We start from the raw sequence: 16,018 nt of genomic DNA, 5'->3' as shown, positions 1-16,018 counted from the left end.
ATGCTCCTCTCTTAAGGGTAAGCTAGATCATAGATCCATTTTCCTACAAATCATACTTGGAACTTTCTTTTCCTCCACTCTCCCCAAATATTTTATATATTGAGTATTTTAACCCATCTTTGGTCCTAATTATTACACCATCTCCAAAAAAGCTTAATAGCAAGAGCACAACCAATTATACCTGCATGTTGCAAACTAAGACTTTCCTCCTGCTTTGTCCTACACATAGAATCACAGTTAACCAGACTCCACTTTGAAGAAAGTAAATTACATGTCCATAAAAACTATCTAGAAAGGGCTTCAAATTCCTTGATAAAGCTTGCAGGAACTACCTGCACAAAACATCTGTAAATAGGGAGAGCCTGAACCATGAACTTCAAAAGAGTTACCCTACCTATAGTTGAGAGCCATCTATTAGTCCAATGACTAACCTTACACTAAAACTCATACAAAATCTCCTACTATAGCCCCACAGGTAAGCAACCTTCTGAAAGAGGAACTCCAAGATAGACAAAAGGAAGAGCACCAATTTGAAATCTCAAAATTCTAGCAATCCTAGCTTGAATGGGAACATGAGTATTAAAAAAGAAGATAAAAGATTTCCTTTCATTAAGTTCTTGGCTAGAGGCTTTCAAATAAATATCTAGTCTTTCTAAAATTGATAGCCTCATTGAGTTTGGCAACACCCACTAAAGCAATGTCATCCACAAATTGAAGGTGAGAAGAGGAAGGAAGACAATGACCCAAGTTCCAGCCTTGAATCAAGCCCTATCTAATCCTAAAATTGACAAATTTTCCCAACCCCTCAACCCTTAAAATGAAAAGGTATGGGGAGAGGGGATCCCCTTGCTGAAGATCTCTCGTCGCACCAAATAACTGAATGGGCTCACTGTTAATAAAAACTACAAAAGATGTGGAAGTGATACAACTCATCACCTAGCTAATCCATTCAAATCCAAAACCAATGGCCGTGAGTACTTTATTCAAGAATATCCTATTGACTCTATCATAAGCTTTGGCCATGTCTAATTTTATAAACATAGCCTTCTCCTTAAAGATGGCCATAGAATGCACAATTTTTGCTGGTATTATAATCTCATCCAGAATTTGTCTTCCGGCCATAAAACCCCCTTGATCTTCTGAAATCAATCTATTTAACCATGGTTGAGTCTTTCCATGATCAACTTGGTGATTATTTTATGTTATATTACATAAAGCTATTGGTCTAAAAGAGTCAAGAGAATTTTCTCCTTCCTTTTTTGGTATAAGTGCAAGAAAAGTAGCATTCAAAGCTTTGAGCGTCTGTTTGTTCCTAAAAATATTAAATAACCTCAAAGAGATCCACCTTAATTATATTCCAAAATTATTGATAGAATTAAATTGGTAATCCATCAGGCCTTGGAGCTTTACCCTTCTTCATGCCAAAAACCACCACTTTAACTTCATTTAATGAAATAGGGAAAATGAGATCAATATTCATCTCATTGGAAACTATGGGAGAAATACAACCCAACACAAGCCCTTCCTCCTCACTATCAGGCACACCATCATCAGTAAACAAACCCATAAAGAATCTAGCAACTTCTTGCATAATCTCCCTATGAGAGGAAAGAAGAACCCCCTCTGAGGAAATGAAAGAATTAATTAAACTCTCATGTATTCTATCCTTAACAATATTATGAAAAAAACTTAGTGTTTATGTCACCTTTCTATAGCCAATCCACTCGAGCCTTTTTCTTCCAATAAATCTCTTCCCAAAGCTCCCATTCCTCCTATTCTTTAACTGCTATAGCTTCCTCCCTACATAAAGCATCTGAGAGACCTTGATACCTAATTTGACAAGTGATAGAATCAACCCGAGACTGAGCATTCCTCTTATCTAGGAACAAATTGCCAAAGAACACCCTATTCCACCTTTTGCGCTTATACTTAATATACTGCAATTGCTTAACAATGGAATACATTGCAGTTTCGTAAGAAGGCTTCCCTTCAATCCACCAAAATTGACATAAGATCCTGAAGGAAAGGGTCGCGAAGCCACATAAGCTAAAACTTGAAAGAGGGATTTTTTGTCACTCTAACTTTAGTAGCAAAGAACATGATTAACTAATGATTAGATCCTCACCAATCCAAAATATTTGAGAAAGTATTGTAACTATCCTCCACCAAAAATAAAGAGACCAAAAATCTATCCAACCTCTCAGCCATAGCCTCCACTCCACATCTTCTATTGTTTCAAGAAAACACTCCAATTGGAGGATTTAACATCCACAACTCTCAAGAATTCAATATTGTTCCTCAAAAGCCTTGTAGAAGGATCTAATCTGGGATTTCTGCCCCTTTTCTCTTCCAAACTTGTAATAGCATGAAAATATCCTACAAGAATCTAGGGGAGAAGAGGATCAAGAGAACAAACAAGTCTTACATGTGATCAAAGCAAATAATTTCCCACAAAATCAGTTGGGGCATACACATTAGTAAAGAGAAGAGTCTCACCAAATTTATATCTTGGGGCCACCAAAGAGATAGAAGACTTGCTAGTAATCCACCAAAGTGGCATAATATTATGAGGATTCTACAAGAAGCCATACCTCTTGAATTTCCTTGAGCCCCGATACACTAATAATGACATTGAGGCCAAATATTAGGCACCTTACTGAACATACCATCAATAGATAACTTAGTTTCCTGAATAAAAACCACATTAGGAGAATAAGAACCAATCAAATATTGAATAGCCTTTTGTCTAGGGATGGAGAAAAGTGAGAATAAGTGGTCTTTACAAATCCAAATTCCACTAAGGTCTTGCCCACCAACTTGACCTTTGCTTGATCCTTCTTCCTCCCCACCTTCTGGGTCTTCTCCAAAATACCATTTTTTAGAGGTTTTTGATTGATTCCCAACCCAGGAGGGGTATCCTTACTTTTCCCACTCCCTTGTAAATATTTCTCCATGGTAGATTTAGTAAAAACTAGACAACCTTTTTTTCTCACATAGTCTCCATTTGCCCCACTTCACTTGGGTTTCTCAAAGGTAAATCGATATCCATTTACCCACCTAGAGCTTCCTCATGTGGTCAATCTTGAGAGTGATTACCTCGCTCCTTAGGAACCCGTACCTCCAAAAGTTCCCGACCCATAGGAAGATTTGAAATAGCCCCATCAAACTGATCAAGGTCATCCAGAGCATCAAATATATTAAAAACTTCATCAGATTGCCTGTCCTGAAGGGTTCTCTTTTGACCTCTCCCCCTATTATGAGCTATTACGTGGATGAAATTCTCCTTGTCCTCGGGCATTGAAGCCTTCCCTTTATCTTGTTGAGGAGGTGTACTAGTTTAATCAGTTCTAGAAGCTCGTGCAAATTTATAATTAGGACACATACATTGCAAATGTCCATATTCATGACAGATTCGACACCAAAATGACAAAGTTTCGTAATCAAGTTGTTGCATCCATGAATTTGGTCCCAATTGAATTTCCATAGAATCAAGTAATGACTTATTCAAATCAATTTCAACACAAACGTGAGCGTAAATGATCACCTTTCATTCCATCATTTATCGCGAAGGTCCTATTGGCTTACCAAGTTGCGCAACAACTAGATTTAAAATATCATTTCTCCAAAACTCCTAAGGAAACCACAAAAGTCTCACCCAAAATGGGACCCTCAACACAAGCTCCTCTGTAGAGTTGAAACCAACATGCCATGGCTTGATGAAAAGTATAACCTGATTATAAAAATATGTCCCCCCATCAAAAGTCCTATTTCTATCAGACATGCATGAAAAACCACAAAAAAAATAACTATTATCAGGCACATCACTTTTATTTCACCCTTTGGGTTCCATGTACATTGAGCCCATGACTCCAAAAAAGGAAAAGACACCTGAATCCCCATTAACTTACATATCAGGACATGATTAAATAAATAATTAATATCTTCCCCAATAGAATCCAGAGTAATTACAAGGACCAGCCTGTTGTCACTCTTATCCAGGCAACCATTTACCTTCATTGGCCTAAAGCCCCCCACTTGACAAGAATGTTCATCCATGTCTATATCAATCATGCCAAAAATGTGGTTCTCTCACATGCACAAAGAAAGACTGTTTCTTATCATTGCATCTCTGAATGACATGTTGGTATCTCCAAAAAAGCTAATTTGGGCATCCATACATGGTAATCGTATGAAAAAAACAAATACACAAAACCCTTACAAAATCAAGGGTAAAAAAAGACTCAAAAATAAGGGATAAGAGGCTCCACCCACCAGCACTGGGCATAAAACTGACACCCAACCAACCACACCACACCAAAACCACAATAGTCACACCGCCACCACAAACACCATTGCTCACAGTGAATGAAAAGGGTCTCAAACCCCACACACCCCCTGCACTTTACCACATAGATGACCCACACTATCCCCCAGAAATAAACACACATAGGTATAGAAGAAACAACTAGGGCATGGACATCCTATCCAGAAACACCATCGCAGACCCGTGAAATTCTTCCAAGGATCTCAGATTCATTGACTTCAAATATTTCTTTGAATTCCAGTATCAAATTATTATTATTATAAAAGTATTTTATTTTCTATTAAACTCTTGACTATAGACAAACATCTATCAAGACTACATTATTATTTCTTATATTAAAAATAACAAAACTAGGGTGTTGACCCTTTAGACAAAGTAGGCAGCTGCAACAAGCCATTAACAACACATTAACAACAATCTGGTACTTAATATCAAAAGAAATTTAGAGTAATTAAACAATATATTAAAGTCTTTAAAGTTTATAAAACTAAGATGACTAAAGCACCAAAAGTAGCTAATAATTGGCTAAGAAAATAAGCCACACCAATCTTTGGTGACAAATTTAGACAGGTCCTTTTAGTTTCCTTTATCATCACCATCCTTCACAATCACCTTCTTCTACAACAGACAGAGGGTATTTTTTGACTTGTGCATCACCTTTGAGTTGAACCTAGAGAGGTACACCATCTTCTTCTGAAGGTCTAGGACCTTCACCTTTAGGGTTGCAAGTTTAGCAACAGTAGTGCTACACTTAGTATAGGTGTGAGTCTCCCTAGCCATGTGGGTCTCTTCAACAAGGAGGGCATATTCACATAGGTGGGCATCCTTAGTCAGGTCCAACAATGTCGACTTAGTATTTTCCGAGTGGCCACTGGTTGTCTTCTTTGAGTTATATTCATTCTCAGATTCCTCAAACTCCTCCTCCATAAAATATTCCTCAATTTCATCCACATCCATCTTATCTTTTCATTTTTCCGTAGATCATCCTACTAACGTATTAGATCTCCTAGGATTGAGCCACTCACGCCTTTTTTCTCTTCCTCCCTACTATCTTGGGCCGCATCATCCTCATTATCAATCTCATCAATGTGGAAATGGACCATATTTGTCTTCACTTTCTTGGTCAGGGGTATAGATTGTTTGAGTTTCCCTCTTTTTCCCAAACCAAACTTGAAGAAGTAGTACATTGTTTGAGGTCATAGATACCTTTCGCTACAAGGTTGTATGCACATAGAGGAGTGTATTGGGAGTGGACTTAACTCCATGATGAACCAATGAGCTAGAGGTAGTGGGGGTGGTGAGTCAGGATAGGAGCTTATAGGTTAAAATGTTTTCCAAGAAAGAATATTTTCTACAGCCTGAGATCTTGAGGCAATTCTTTTTTCTTTGGTGGCCACCAGGAGAAACCAAAATGGTAGTTGTAGGCGGGGAATTAAAATGTAGAGTAACCTTAATCACAATTATTGGCTAGGTGAACATAGTACCAAGTGGAAATGGTAGAGATGAACCATGAGCCCCTGATGGAGCATGATGGGCTTCTTTGTTTGAGTTTTTGGCCATTTCTAAGGCATCCTTTATAGAGTTCTCCAAGGAGTTAAATGGGAAGAATAAAAAACAAATCAAAGAATTGTGATGAAAATGATTGATTGATGGGAGATTGCAATGATAGTAAACCTTGCATCTTCCCTCAAGAATGAAGAATTTCATTATCATAATATATACTTGGTTCTAGGGCCTCAACAACTCCTCATGGTCAAACCCTCCATGCAATTTAATGGATTTTTCACCTTCCTTGAAAAAGAGGGTCAAACCATCATTGTCAGTGACCCTACTCCATTTTTTATATTTTCTACCCTTGGTGGACTAACTCATCATTTAGCAATGACATCCTCATTTACTTCAAATGAGATCCCACCAACTGTAACTCTATTATTTTCCAATGAGGTCACAAACTAGATAGAGATCTTCTCATCAAACTTGTTGAAACATTCAATAAATTGTGAGACTCCACCCTTTGAAATAGATGTGCCAAACAATACTATCATCCTTAAACTTAGAATGGACACTAGGATCAATCCTCACCCTATCACCCCCCATACTCATAACAATAGCAAGAAACTCTAACTTAGCAATTTTTCTCCATCTTAGAAGCCAACAAGAAAGTAACAAAAAATGAAAGATTTAGAAAGATATAGAACAAATAGGATGTGTGTCATAGTAATAAGCATTATAATTAGGCACCATCCACATTATTTTCCAACTGTGTCATTCTATGTCTACGGTACATAAACAAGTTTAAGTAAGACAAATCTTGCATTAACAATCATAATCAAATCATTGGGATTAAAGGTTGCATTATAAATGTGATGATCAAATGAATTTTGAATCTCATCAAAGATATAGGTGGTACATCTATCGTTATCAATCTGACTAGTCATCATCTTGATGTGACACCCAAAGGGCACCACACTGGCAAGCCAACCAATTGGGCTCCAAGTCACTATGTGAGCCCACCATAATAGAAGATGACACCAAGGAGACCACCGTTGAGTTAGAGGTGCCACACAACCAATCCAAGTCCTCAAGTTGACCCACCCATCACCATTGAAATGTTGATAAGGTGGCCACACTTTAAACCTAATAAAATGAACATCTAGTTCAAAAAATCTTACCAATAACAACCAAACCTCAAAACATAGTTCACAATGATCCATCCTACCCTACATAAAAGACTAGGTAGAGAGGGGATCCAAACAACCCAATCATCAGTATTGTTAACCATCATGGCTATTATTGGTGGTCCACTCCTTAGGAGGAGCCTTTGCATATTTTTTGGTGAACACATGAATCTCTACTAGCATCACATTAGCCAATCCCAGGGCAGCCATAGTGTCTGCAACCTTATTCCCTTCTATGAAAGTGTGTTTCAGCTCAAACTCTAGACCCATAAGAATTTTGTGGATGTCAATAACAATATTTTCCAAGGTCTAGTCCCATATCATTATTCTCAAGTGTCCGAATTATTATTATTTTATATTATCATAGCATTATTTTTTTATTTAATATTAATTATCTTTTGGGAAAGAAATTGGATTTTATGGAGGGACACTATCCCTCATAATTAATAATATTATTTCTAATTTATTATTATACTACTCTTTTATTATATTATATATGAGAAATAATGTAGAGATATTTTTCTATTTTTCTATTTATGAAGAATATTAATGGACTAATTTTGTAATAAAAATAATATAAATTTTTTAAAATAATAAATGTCAGTGTAATACACCTTTGGTGTAATAACTCTTAAGTGGATAAAATGAAACTAGCATACCTATATTTAGAGGAATATGGGTAAATTATAGTGAAATATATCATATTTGTTTATTATTCCACTTAAAAAATTGTTATATTTGTAATGTGGGAAAATAGGGTTCACTAGCTTGTATGGGCAAACTAGGAAGCTTAGGCCTATTTCCACTTTAATTACTTTGAGAGGGAGAATTATTCACTTGGCCAAAGATATTTTTAAGAACAATGTGAATTTAGTGGTCCCTCATGAGGGGTACTTGAAAGATGACTCTACAAATTAATAAAAGGGATGCAAAATAGGGTGAAAAGATGACCTTTTTATGTGCACAGGAAGATAGTGAACTGACAGACCGATTCCAAAAGATCCACTAGAGAATATTGCAACCAACCTATACAACAAATATTAGGCAAAACTAGAGGGTCAAGGCACCTGGTTAGACATGCTCCAAAGACTAAGGCGTGCTACTTGATCTACTCCTGGAAGTTTCAGATCAAACAAATTACAAACATTAGGTCTCTACCTACTTTCTTTGTACTTGTTTCCATGGTTCCGCCACTTGTTCTTGTACACCAAAAAGAGGGAAAATGTTAGGTAGAAAGGGGTTTCCTAAGTCAAACCTCAGTTTTGGAATCAAATTTGAATTAAAATGAACTTGAAAGGAAAGTGTGTTGATATGTAGTAGAGGCTAGATCTGAGAATGAGAATGTCTTATACCTTGATAATGAAAATGCTTCTTTGAAGATGATCTCAAATGTTGATGTAGTAGAATGACTCCACAAAATACCTAAAAAGAAATCATAAAAGACATGCTTGCATGAAGGTTTCCAAAATCAAGAATATGGTGGGATGAAATGCCTTAAATGCTCGAATTGATTTGCTTCCTTGTTCTATTCTTATGTTCATTCACATCCTTATTATCCTCTTCAATCTTACCCAAAATGAGGGAGGACACCTTGATTATATATCTCTACCAACCATTTTAGGGTACAATCAAAGAAGGTCGGCACAAGAAAAAATTTCTCCCTTAACCTAGTTGACCATTAAGTGATTTAAATTTGGGCCCAAGCACTAGGGATCAAGGTAGCTTAATTGGCCCGCTCCTAGGAGTAGGTCCCCCTAGGCACCTTTCTCCCTCCAATGTGGCCTCAATTTGGGACCTAAGGTCCAAAATGGGAAGGAGAAGTCAAAATGAGACATGGAATTGAGATAGGATGAACAAGACTAGATGCGGGAGGCCATACATGCTAAAATGGGGCCTAATTGAGCAATAAATTGTATAGGTAAGCAAATTATGATGCTACATTTAGCACCCACTTTAGAAAGAGTACGAGCCTACACACATACTCATAGTAAAGTAGAAGAAAGATAAAGAGAGAGAGGCATTAGGAAAGCCTACAAAGAGATAAGAAATCACTAGGTTTGAGGGAACAAGCCCTCAAACCAAGGATTCTAACTCATTCAACCATGTACAAGGACACACAAATAATAAACAAAATACACGTGAACAAAGGGGTTATTACTAAAAAGAAAGGCTCCAAGTCAAATAGTTGAAGAGACCTTGATAATCAAAAAGTATCAACCACTGATATCACCCTTAGAATTCTATTTCAAGAGAATAAGTGATCACCTAGAAAGAGAAAGAGCACACATCAAAGATGAGACAAGACTCCATGGTCCAATCAACTAGAAAAGTATGCTATAAGATCATAGAGGAAAGAGAAGGAGAGCATGGATTTCATGGGGTAGCAAGATATGTTATGCTAGGTAACCAATGAAAGAGGAAGGAAGAGTGGAAAATAGTCTAGCAAGTTGTGTTATTCTAGTTTATCCCAAGAGAGTTCGTTGGAAAGAGAGAGTTGAATAGTCTAGAAAGTTGTGTTATTCTAGTTCATCCCAAGAGAGCTCATTGGAAAGAGAGAGTTGAATAGTCTACAAAGTTGTGTTATGCTAGTCAACCCATCCCAAGGATAACCAAAGAAAGCATTGTCTCCAAGGAAACCCACCAAAAATGGTTCAAAAAGGATAACTAAGGAAAGCATTGTCTCCAAGGAAATCCACCAAAAATGATGCAAAAAAGGATAACCAAGGAAAGCATTGTCTCAAAGGAAATCCACAATATAATACACAAGGAGGTTGCAGATATGCCCCCCTCCTTAAGGTGACAACATAGAGCTATGGTGACATCTTAAGAAAAATAAGACCAAGGATACACACCTTCAATCACCAAAGAGATATCCATAAACAATAATGCACATGCAACCCTACCTAAAGATGCATAACTCTTGTGAGCCAGGAAAAAGATAATTGTGAGATATCTTGAAACAAGTGTAAAGGGGTCCTTTTGAGGGATACACAAGAAGGAGGAAGAGATAAGATATATTTACTCAAAGACATCTACCTCCAAGAGGAGATCTTGGAAAAAAATAATATCATTGACCCAAAAGAAAGGAAGGAGAACAAGAATTCACACTTTCCTCCCATTAATAAGTAAAGAGTCTCTTGATGAAGGATAACACAATTTTTGGATCCAAGTGAGGGATGCGTTGAAAATAAACATAGATAATTTAAGTGAGGAAGAAGTTGTACCCAAGGATACACACCTCTTTCATAAGAGAGAATCCTTGAGAAAACAAATAATTCTACACAAGAAATGACATCATATGATAAGCAAATACCATCCAACCAAGGAAAAAAAGAAGTGGATCCTCAGAAAGAAAAAATTGCACACATTTACTAAGTGGAGATCATTTATAAGAAGATTCCCTAAAACAATTAATAAGTAATACCAAGGCGCATGTATGTACTCACATGGAGGACCACCTTATGTAAGAAAGGACCTCAAATTACAAAAAATGTAACCCAAAGAAAAAGGCAATCTTTGAAAAAGAGAGAGAATTGAAATATAATCCTTGACCCCTAAGCATGGACACAAGGAAGAATGACTATTATGTTGTTGTCCAAGTATGATTGGAAATTAAGTTGTACCACCACTCATGACAAAGAGCCCCGAATTAAGGTAAAATACCAATGTCATAGGGTAAGGAGCAACATAATAAGAACTCAAATGCTATGTAGAAGGAATGAGATGGGAGTCCAACTTATTGTCATCAAGTATTTTAATGATACCAATTATAATAAGTTTTTGAATTTTATTCTATAATTCATGACATTCATGGGTGGAATGGCCATATATTTGATGATAATTGCAAAAATAAGGGCTATCTTGATGTTTCTTACAATTATTCCTTCAATTTTTTCAAAGGTTAATAATTAAGTTGGCTTGAAGAAACTCATACAAAATACTCTCTTTTTGTGATGAAAAATCAAGAATAGATTCATTAGAAAATGAGGGAGGGCCTTTGTAATGTATTGAATAAGGGCACATTGAAGGGAGAAAAGGATGAATTAAAGAAGAAGGAATATCCTTTGTAAGAAGACTCTCCTTTCTATTATCACCATTTTCCCATTCATGTCCTCTTTGGTAAGTTGGGAAGAAGGATCCTTATCATCTAAGGCTTAATCCTAACTTAATATTATGTTAAGAGATATATCATGAATAAAATGCATAACATAATCTTGCCTTAAAATATTTTGATGATTAAGGCAAATTCTAGGAGAATAAGAAGGATTTAGAGAGATTGATATACCAATATTTTGACCTTGACAACCTTGCACTAAAGTATCTTAATGAAAACAGGATGGTGTCATGTTGCTCTTCAATGTTGTCTCTCCATTAGAGAGATCATTGATAGGTGTATTTGAATAAGATACCCTAGGAGAGGTACAAGAAATAATAAATGATTAATCTATAGGAGAAATACCATGTATGGAAGGTACAATGACTTTAAGGAAGGTGTTTATGATATCATCTTCTTCCTCTAGGATATCCATATAAGAGAGGTGATGGTATGATGAAATAATAAGTATCCGGTCAACTACTGAGAGGGGGGAGTGAATCTGTAGATAGAAAAATAGATAAAAACTTCAAGTTTTTTCCATACCTCATATGTAGTCTCTAGACCATGAACATCTACATACTCTGCATCAGACAAAGAACTTCCTAGACATGTTCCCAGTACTAGCTTCCCAGACTCTTGATATAAATTTTCAATCTGTCACTCCATATCCTATAGTTCTCTCTATTAAACTTCGGACCTTCCTTCTTCATCATGATCTACAAGATCTTTACCTCAAGTTGTTAGGATTAGACCTTAGAGGACCTAATAAGCTCTGATACCAATTGATGGTATGATGAAAGAATAAGTATCTGGTCAACTACTGAGAGGGGGGGGGGTGAATCATTAGATAGAAAAACTGTTAATAACTTCACCAATCTCAAAATCAATCTCTCAAAGTAAACTTAGAACTATCAATGCAATACCACTGTCAAGATAAAAACTCATAAGATAAACTAGTTGACTGTTACAACAAATTAACAGTAAACAACTTCAAACTCATAAACATCCAAATTATTTTTCATATGTCAACAGAATTCATTTCTCAATGCTTCCAGTTATCATGACTTATCAAAGTAGTTAAGTAAATCAACCATAAGAACATAACCACAAAAACATTCACCACTTGACACAAATATTTTGACATGGAAACCCAAATTGGAAAAACCATGGTGGGATGAGACTCACAAGATAACTATCTGAACTCTTCTGAAGTTTTCCCTATTAGGAGCCTAGCCTGTTAACACTTTACAAAAGTCCTGTTAAGAACATATCCTATTAGGGTCCACCCGGTTAAGGGATTGACTACAATGCCTTGTTAGAAGCAATACCTTGTAAGGAGTAACCTCGGTATAGGATTTGAAAATCCAAGCTAATGGATCACCTTGTTAGAGGATTTGAATAGTACCAATCTTGTTAGAGCTTACCTGGTTAGGGGATTTCAATTCTGTTGTAATTGTTAGAAGACAACAAGAGTTTGTTGATCTGTCTGAATAGCACTATACTTGCTTGATCAGATCCTTTTCATGCTCCTATCTGCCTTTACTCAAACTATAGATACATCATCCGGTTCGACAACCACACACTCAACTGATCTTTGCCAACACTCAAACTAAACAACGTCATCGACCTTATAAAAAAATCAATTAGGTCGGTAACACAACAAAAGCCTAATTATCATAGAGATTACAAAAAAGTAGGTTCAAGTATGACCATAGGATTACATAGAAATCTCTGCACATCAATCAAGAAAACCTCGATCACTCCTTGATCACCGCTTCATCAATCTCAGTAACTCATCACGCGCTTTGCATTATATGCAATATACTTGCTCATTTCCTAGACAAAAACTGTTACATAAACTCCCCAAAATCACTTAAAATTATCTTCATATAATAATCATGTGTCATAATCATTGCCACTCATCATTAGATTGTAAACCAATATAACCAATTCACAAAACTTAATCGGTTAGGGTTTATCAAAAACAACAGGTAGGGTTTACCGGTTACCGGTTCAACTCTCAAAATTCTTCCTATCGGTTATAGTTTCCTTCACTAGCTCATCCTACCGGTTACAAAACAATATTACAACAATATCAACAATATCATTACTGGTTAATTGACATCAATGACATTATAACATATCATTAATGTAATCTTCATGCAAATACCAACAAGAGGCACATTTTAGGAAAAATATCAACATCATTCATAAAAAAATCATCCTAAGGAGAGAGAGTTTTAAAAGAAGTGTTAACAATCTCTTCTTGCACTAAAGTGTCCTCATGGGTAAGAGGATCTTTAGGAGAGGGTAAATAACAACTATGGATGAAAGAAAAACATGAACCATCATCATATGCACAAAAGGGAACATTATAGAGATCTTGAATTAAATTTGAAATTGTATTAGTCAAGCAAGATAGAAACTCCATTAATTAAATCAATAACCAAAGAAATGTTAACTCAATGTATGCAATGAAATTATGAAAATTTATATTTGAAAACACCGAATCAGAAATATGCAAAAAATGTTGGGTTCACCAAAACGTAATGTGGGGAAATAGGGCTCACTAGCTTGTATGGGCAAACTAGGAAGCTTAGGCCTATTTTCACTTTAATTACTTTGAGAGGGAGAATGATCCACTTGGCCCAAGATGTTCTTAGGCACAACGTAAATTCAGTGGTCCTTGTTTTATGCTTGAAATCATGTAATTAAGCTAATTAGGAAATAAGGATGATCACATATCCTTAACTAATCTAGCTAAAATCAAACATAATAGAATAGAATAAATGAAAGAAATGAAAGAATTAAACTAATTTAAACTCCCTATTCCACATTCATGCTTCCATTGTTCTTCTCCAAATTGCTGGTGTAGGTGGCTCTCAAGTATTCCAGTGGGATTTCCTACATAAAGATGGCAATTGTTTTGAAGAGTGTGATCTAGCTAATTTGTGAAAATGATGCTGTTTATATAGATTTTCAACACAAAAGGGGTGAGGATTTGAACTCAAGTCCTTATTGATAGTCAACTGAGATTGATTGATCAGTGAACTAGTCATGATTGATTTGTTAACTCAATAGATTGATATGCTAACAGGGTTGATTGGAGAGTGAACTCAATTGATTAACCAGTGGACTAAATAGATTAGCTAGCTGACTGAATAGATGGATTAGAAGACTGAATTGACTAGAGAGATAATTGGATTGATTGATTAGTCAAAAAAAGCTGATTTGGAGTGAAAAGGGGAGATTGAAGAGTTAACTAAGTTAACTAATTAGTTAACTGATTTGAGCAATCAGTTATGATTTCAACATGTGCTTTAGGATTTTGGAATTGAATTTGATTTTCATTTTCAATTTGGATTTGAATTTGGACTTTCGAATGCTGAAATGCACATGAAATTAACCGAAATTCAGATTTGGTCAAATATGAATTTGATGATTTGGAATTAGATGAAATTAAATGAAATTTGAATTTGGGGGATTTAGAGGAATAAATTAATTTAAATAATTTAAATGAACTTATTTAAACATTAGAAATGTGATTAATTAAATAATAAAGACTATTTAATTAAGAGAATTAATCTTAATTAATTAAATAATTAATATTTGAGAAAGGGGTTAGCTGATTAATTAATTAAGGAATAGAAATTGAATAATTAATAAGATGAAGAATGATAATTGAGTCAGTTTAGAAGAATAATTAGCTTAATTAAACGAATAATTAGTACATGATGAAAAAGATATTTTTTAGTGTCTACATTTGCCCCTCTTTGACACAATGTCGAAATGACCTTGTTTCAAATAAAATAATTTTTTTGCCCCAACATGCCCCGGTGACGCTTTATTAATTAAATAATAAAGATTATTTAATTAAGAGAATTAATCATAATTAATTAAATAATTAATATTTTAGAAAGGGGTTAGCTGATTAATTAATTAAGGAATAGAAATTGAATAATTAATAAGATGAAGAATGTTGATTGGTCAATTTAGAAGAATAATTAGCTCAATTAAATAATTAAAGAATTACTTAATTAAATGAATAATTAGTACATGATGAAAAGACATTTTTCAGTGTCTACATTTGCCCCTTTTTGACACAATATCAAAATGACGTTGTTTCAAAGAAAATGAAATTTTTTGCCCCAACATGCCTTGGTGACGCTTTATAGTGTAAATATGCACCCTCATAAAAAGTGGTCAAAAAATTATGAATCCGAGACCATTTTTTTGATACCATGGTAACGAGCAATCATGTGAAGTTTCATGCAATTTTGAGTTCGTTTGACTGTACTACACGTGCTTTAAAGTTCAATTGGACTACGGCCGTTGGAGAGGTAAAAACCATAATTTTGGCTATAAATAGTGAATCAGCCCTTTTAATTTGATCATTTGCACTCATTTGATTTGTGGAGCTCTTCTTGATTTCAACGCTTTTCGGTGAATTTGGAGCGTGATGGCAGGCCATAGAGCGAGATTGCACTTGTCTGATTGAGTGCGTGCATATCAAAGACCGGTCGACATTGGAGGCCTGGTAAGAATTCTGAAAAATTTGCTCATTTTTCCAAATTTTTCGCGTTAATGTCTAAGCAAATTTTTTTTAGTTGCTGCACAATTGAGTATCGTTCTGTTTGCATTTGATTATATTTATGCGCAATTGATTTTAGTAATTCACGCTTGTTAATTTGGCTCACAAATGTGTTTTGTGATGCACAATTGTATTTAATAATTCATACTTGATCTTAATGATGCGCAATTGATGTTAATGGCGCACATTTGCATTAAACAACTCGCATTTGACTATATTCATTGTATCTAATTCACAATTGATATTTTGTGTTTTCTTCCAAAATTTATGATTTGATTTTTTTCATGCGAATATAGTATCTGATATTTTCATGTTTTTCACCTTGTAGG

The sequence above is a fragment of the Cryptomeria japonica genome, chromosome 11 (genome assembly GCF_030272615.1).
Source record: "Cryptomeria japonica chromosome 11, Sugi_1.0, whole genome shotgun sequence".
In the NCBI taxonomy this organism is placed as follows: Eukaryota; Viridiplantae; Streptophyta; class Pinopsida; order Cupressales; family Cupressaceae; genus Cryptomeria; species Cryptomeria japonica.
The sequence above is the reverse complement of the archived record's forward strand: the minus strand, read 5'-3'. Positions refer to the sequence as shown.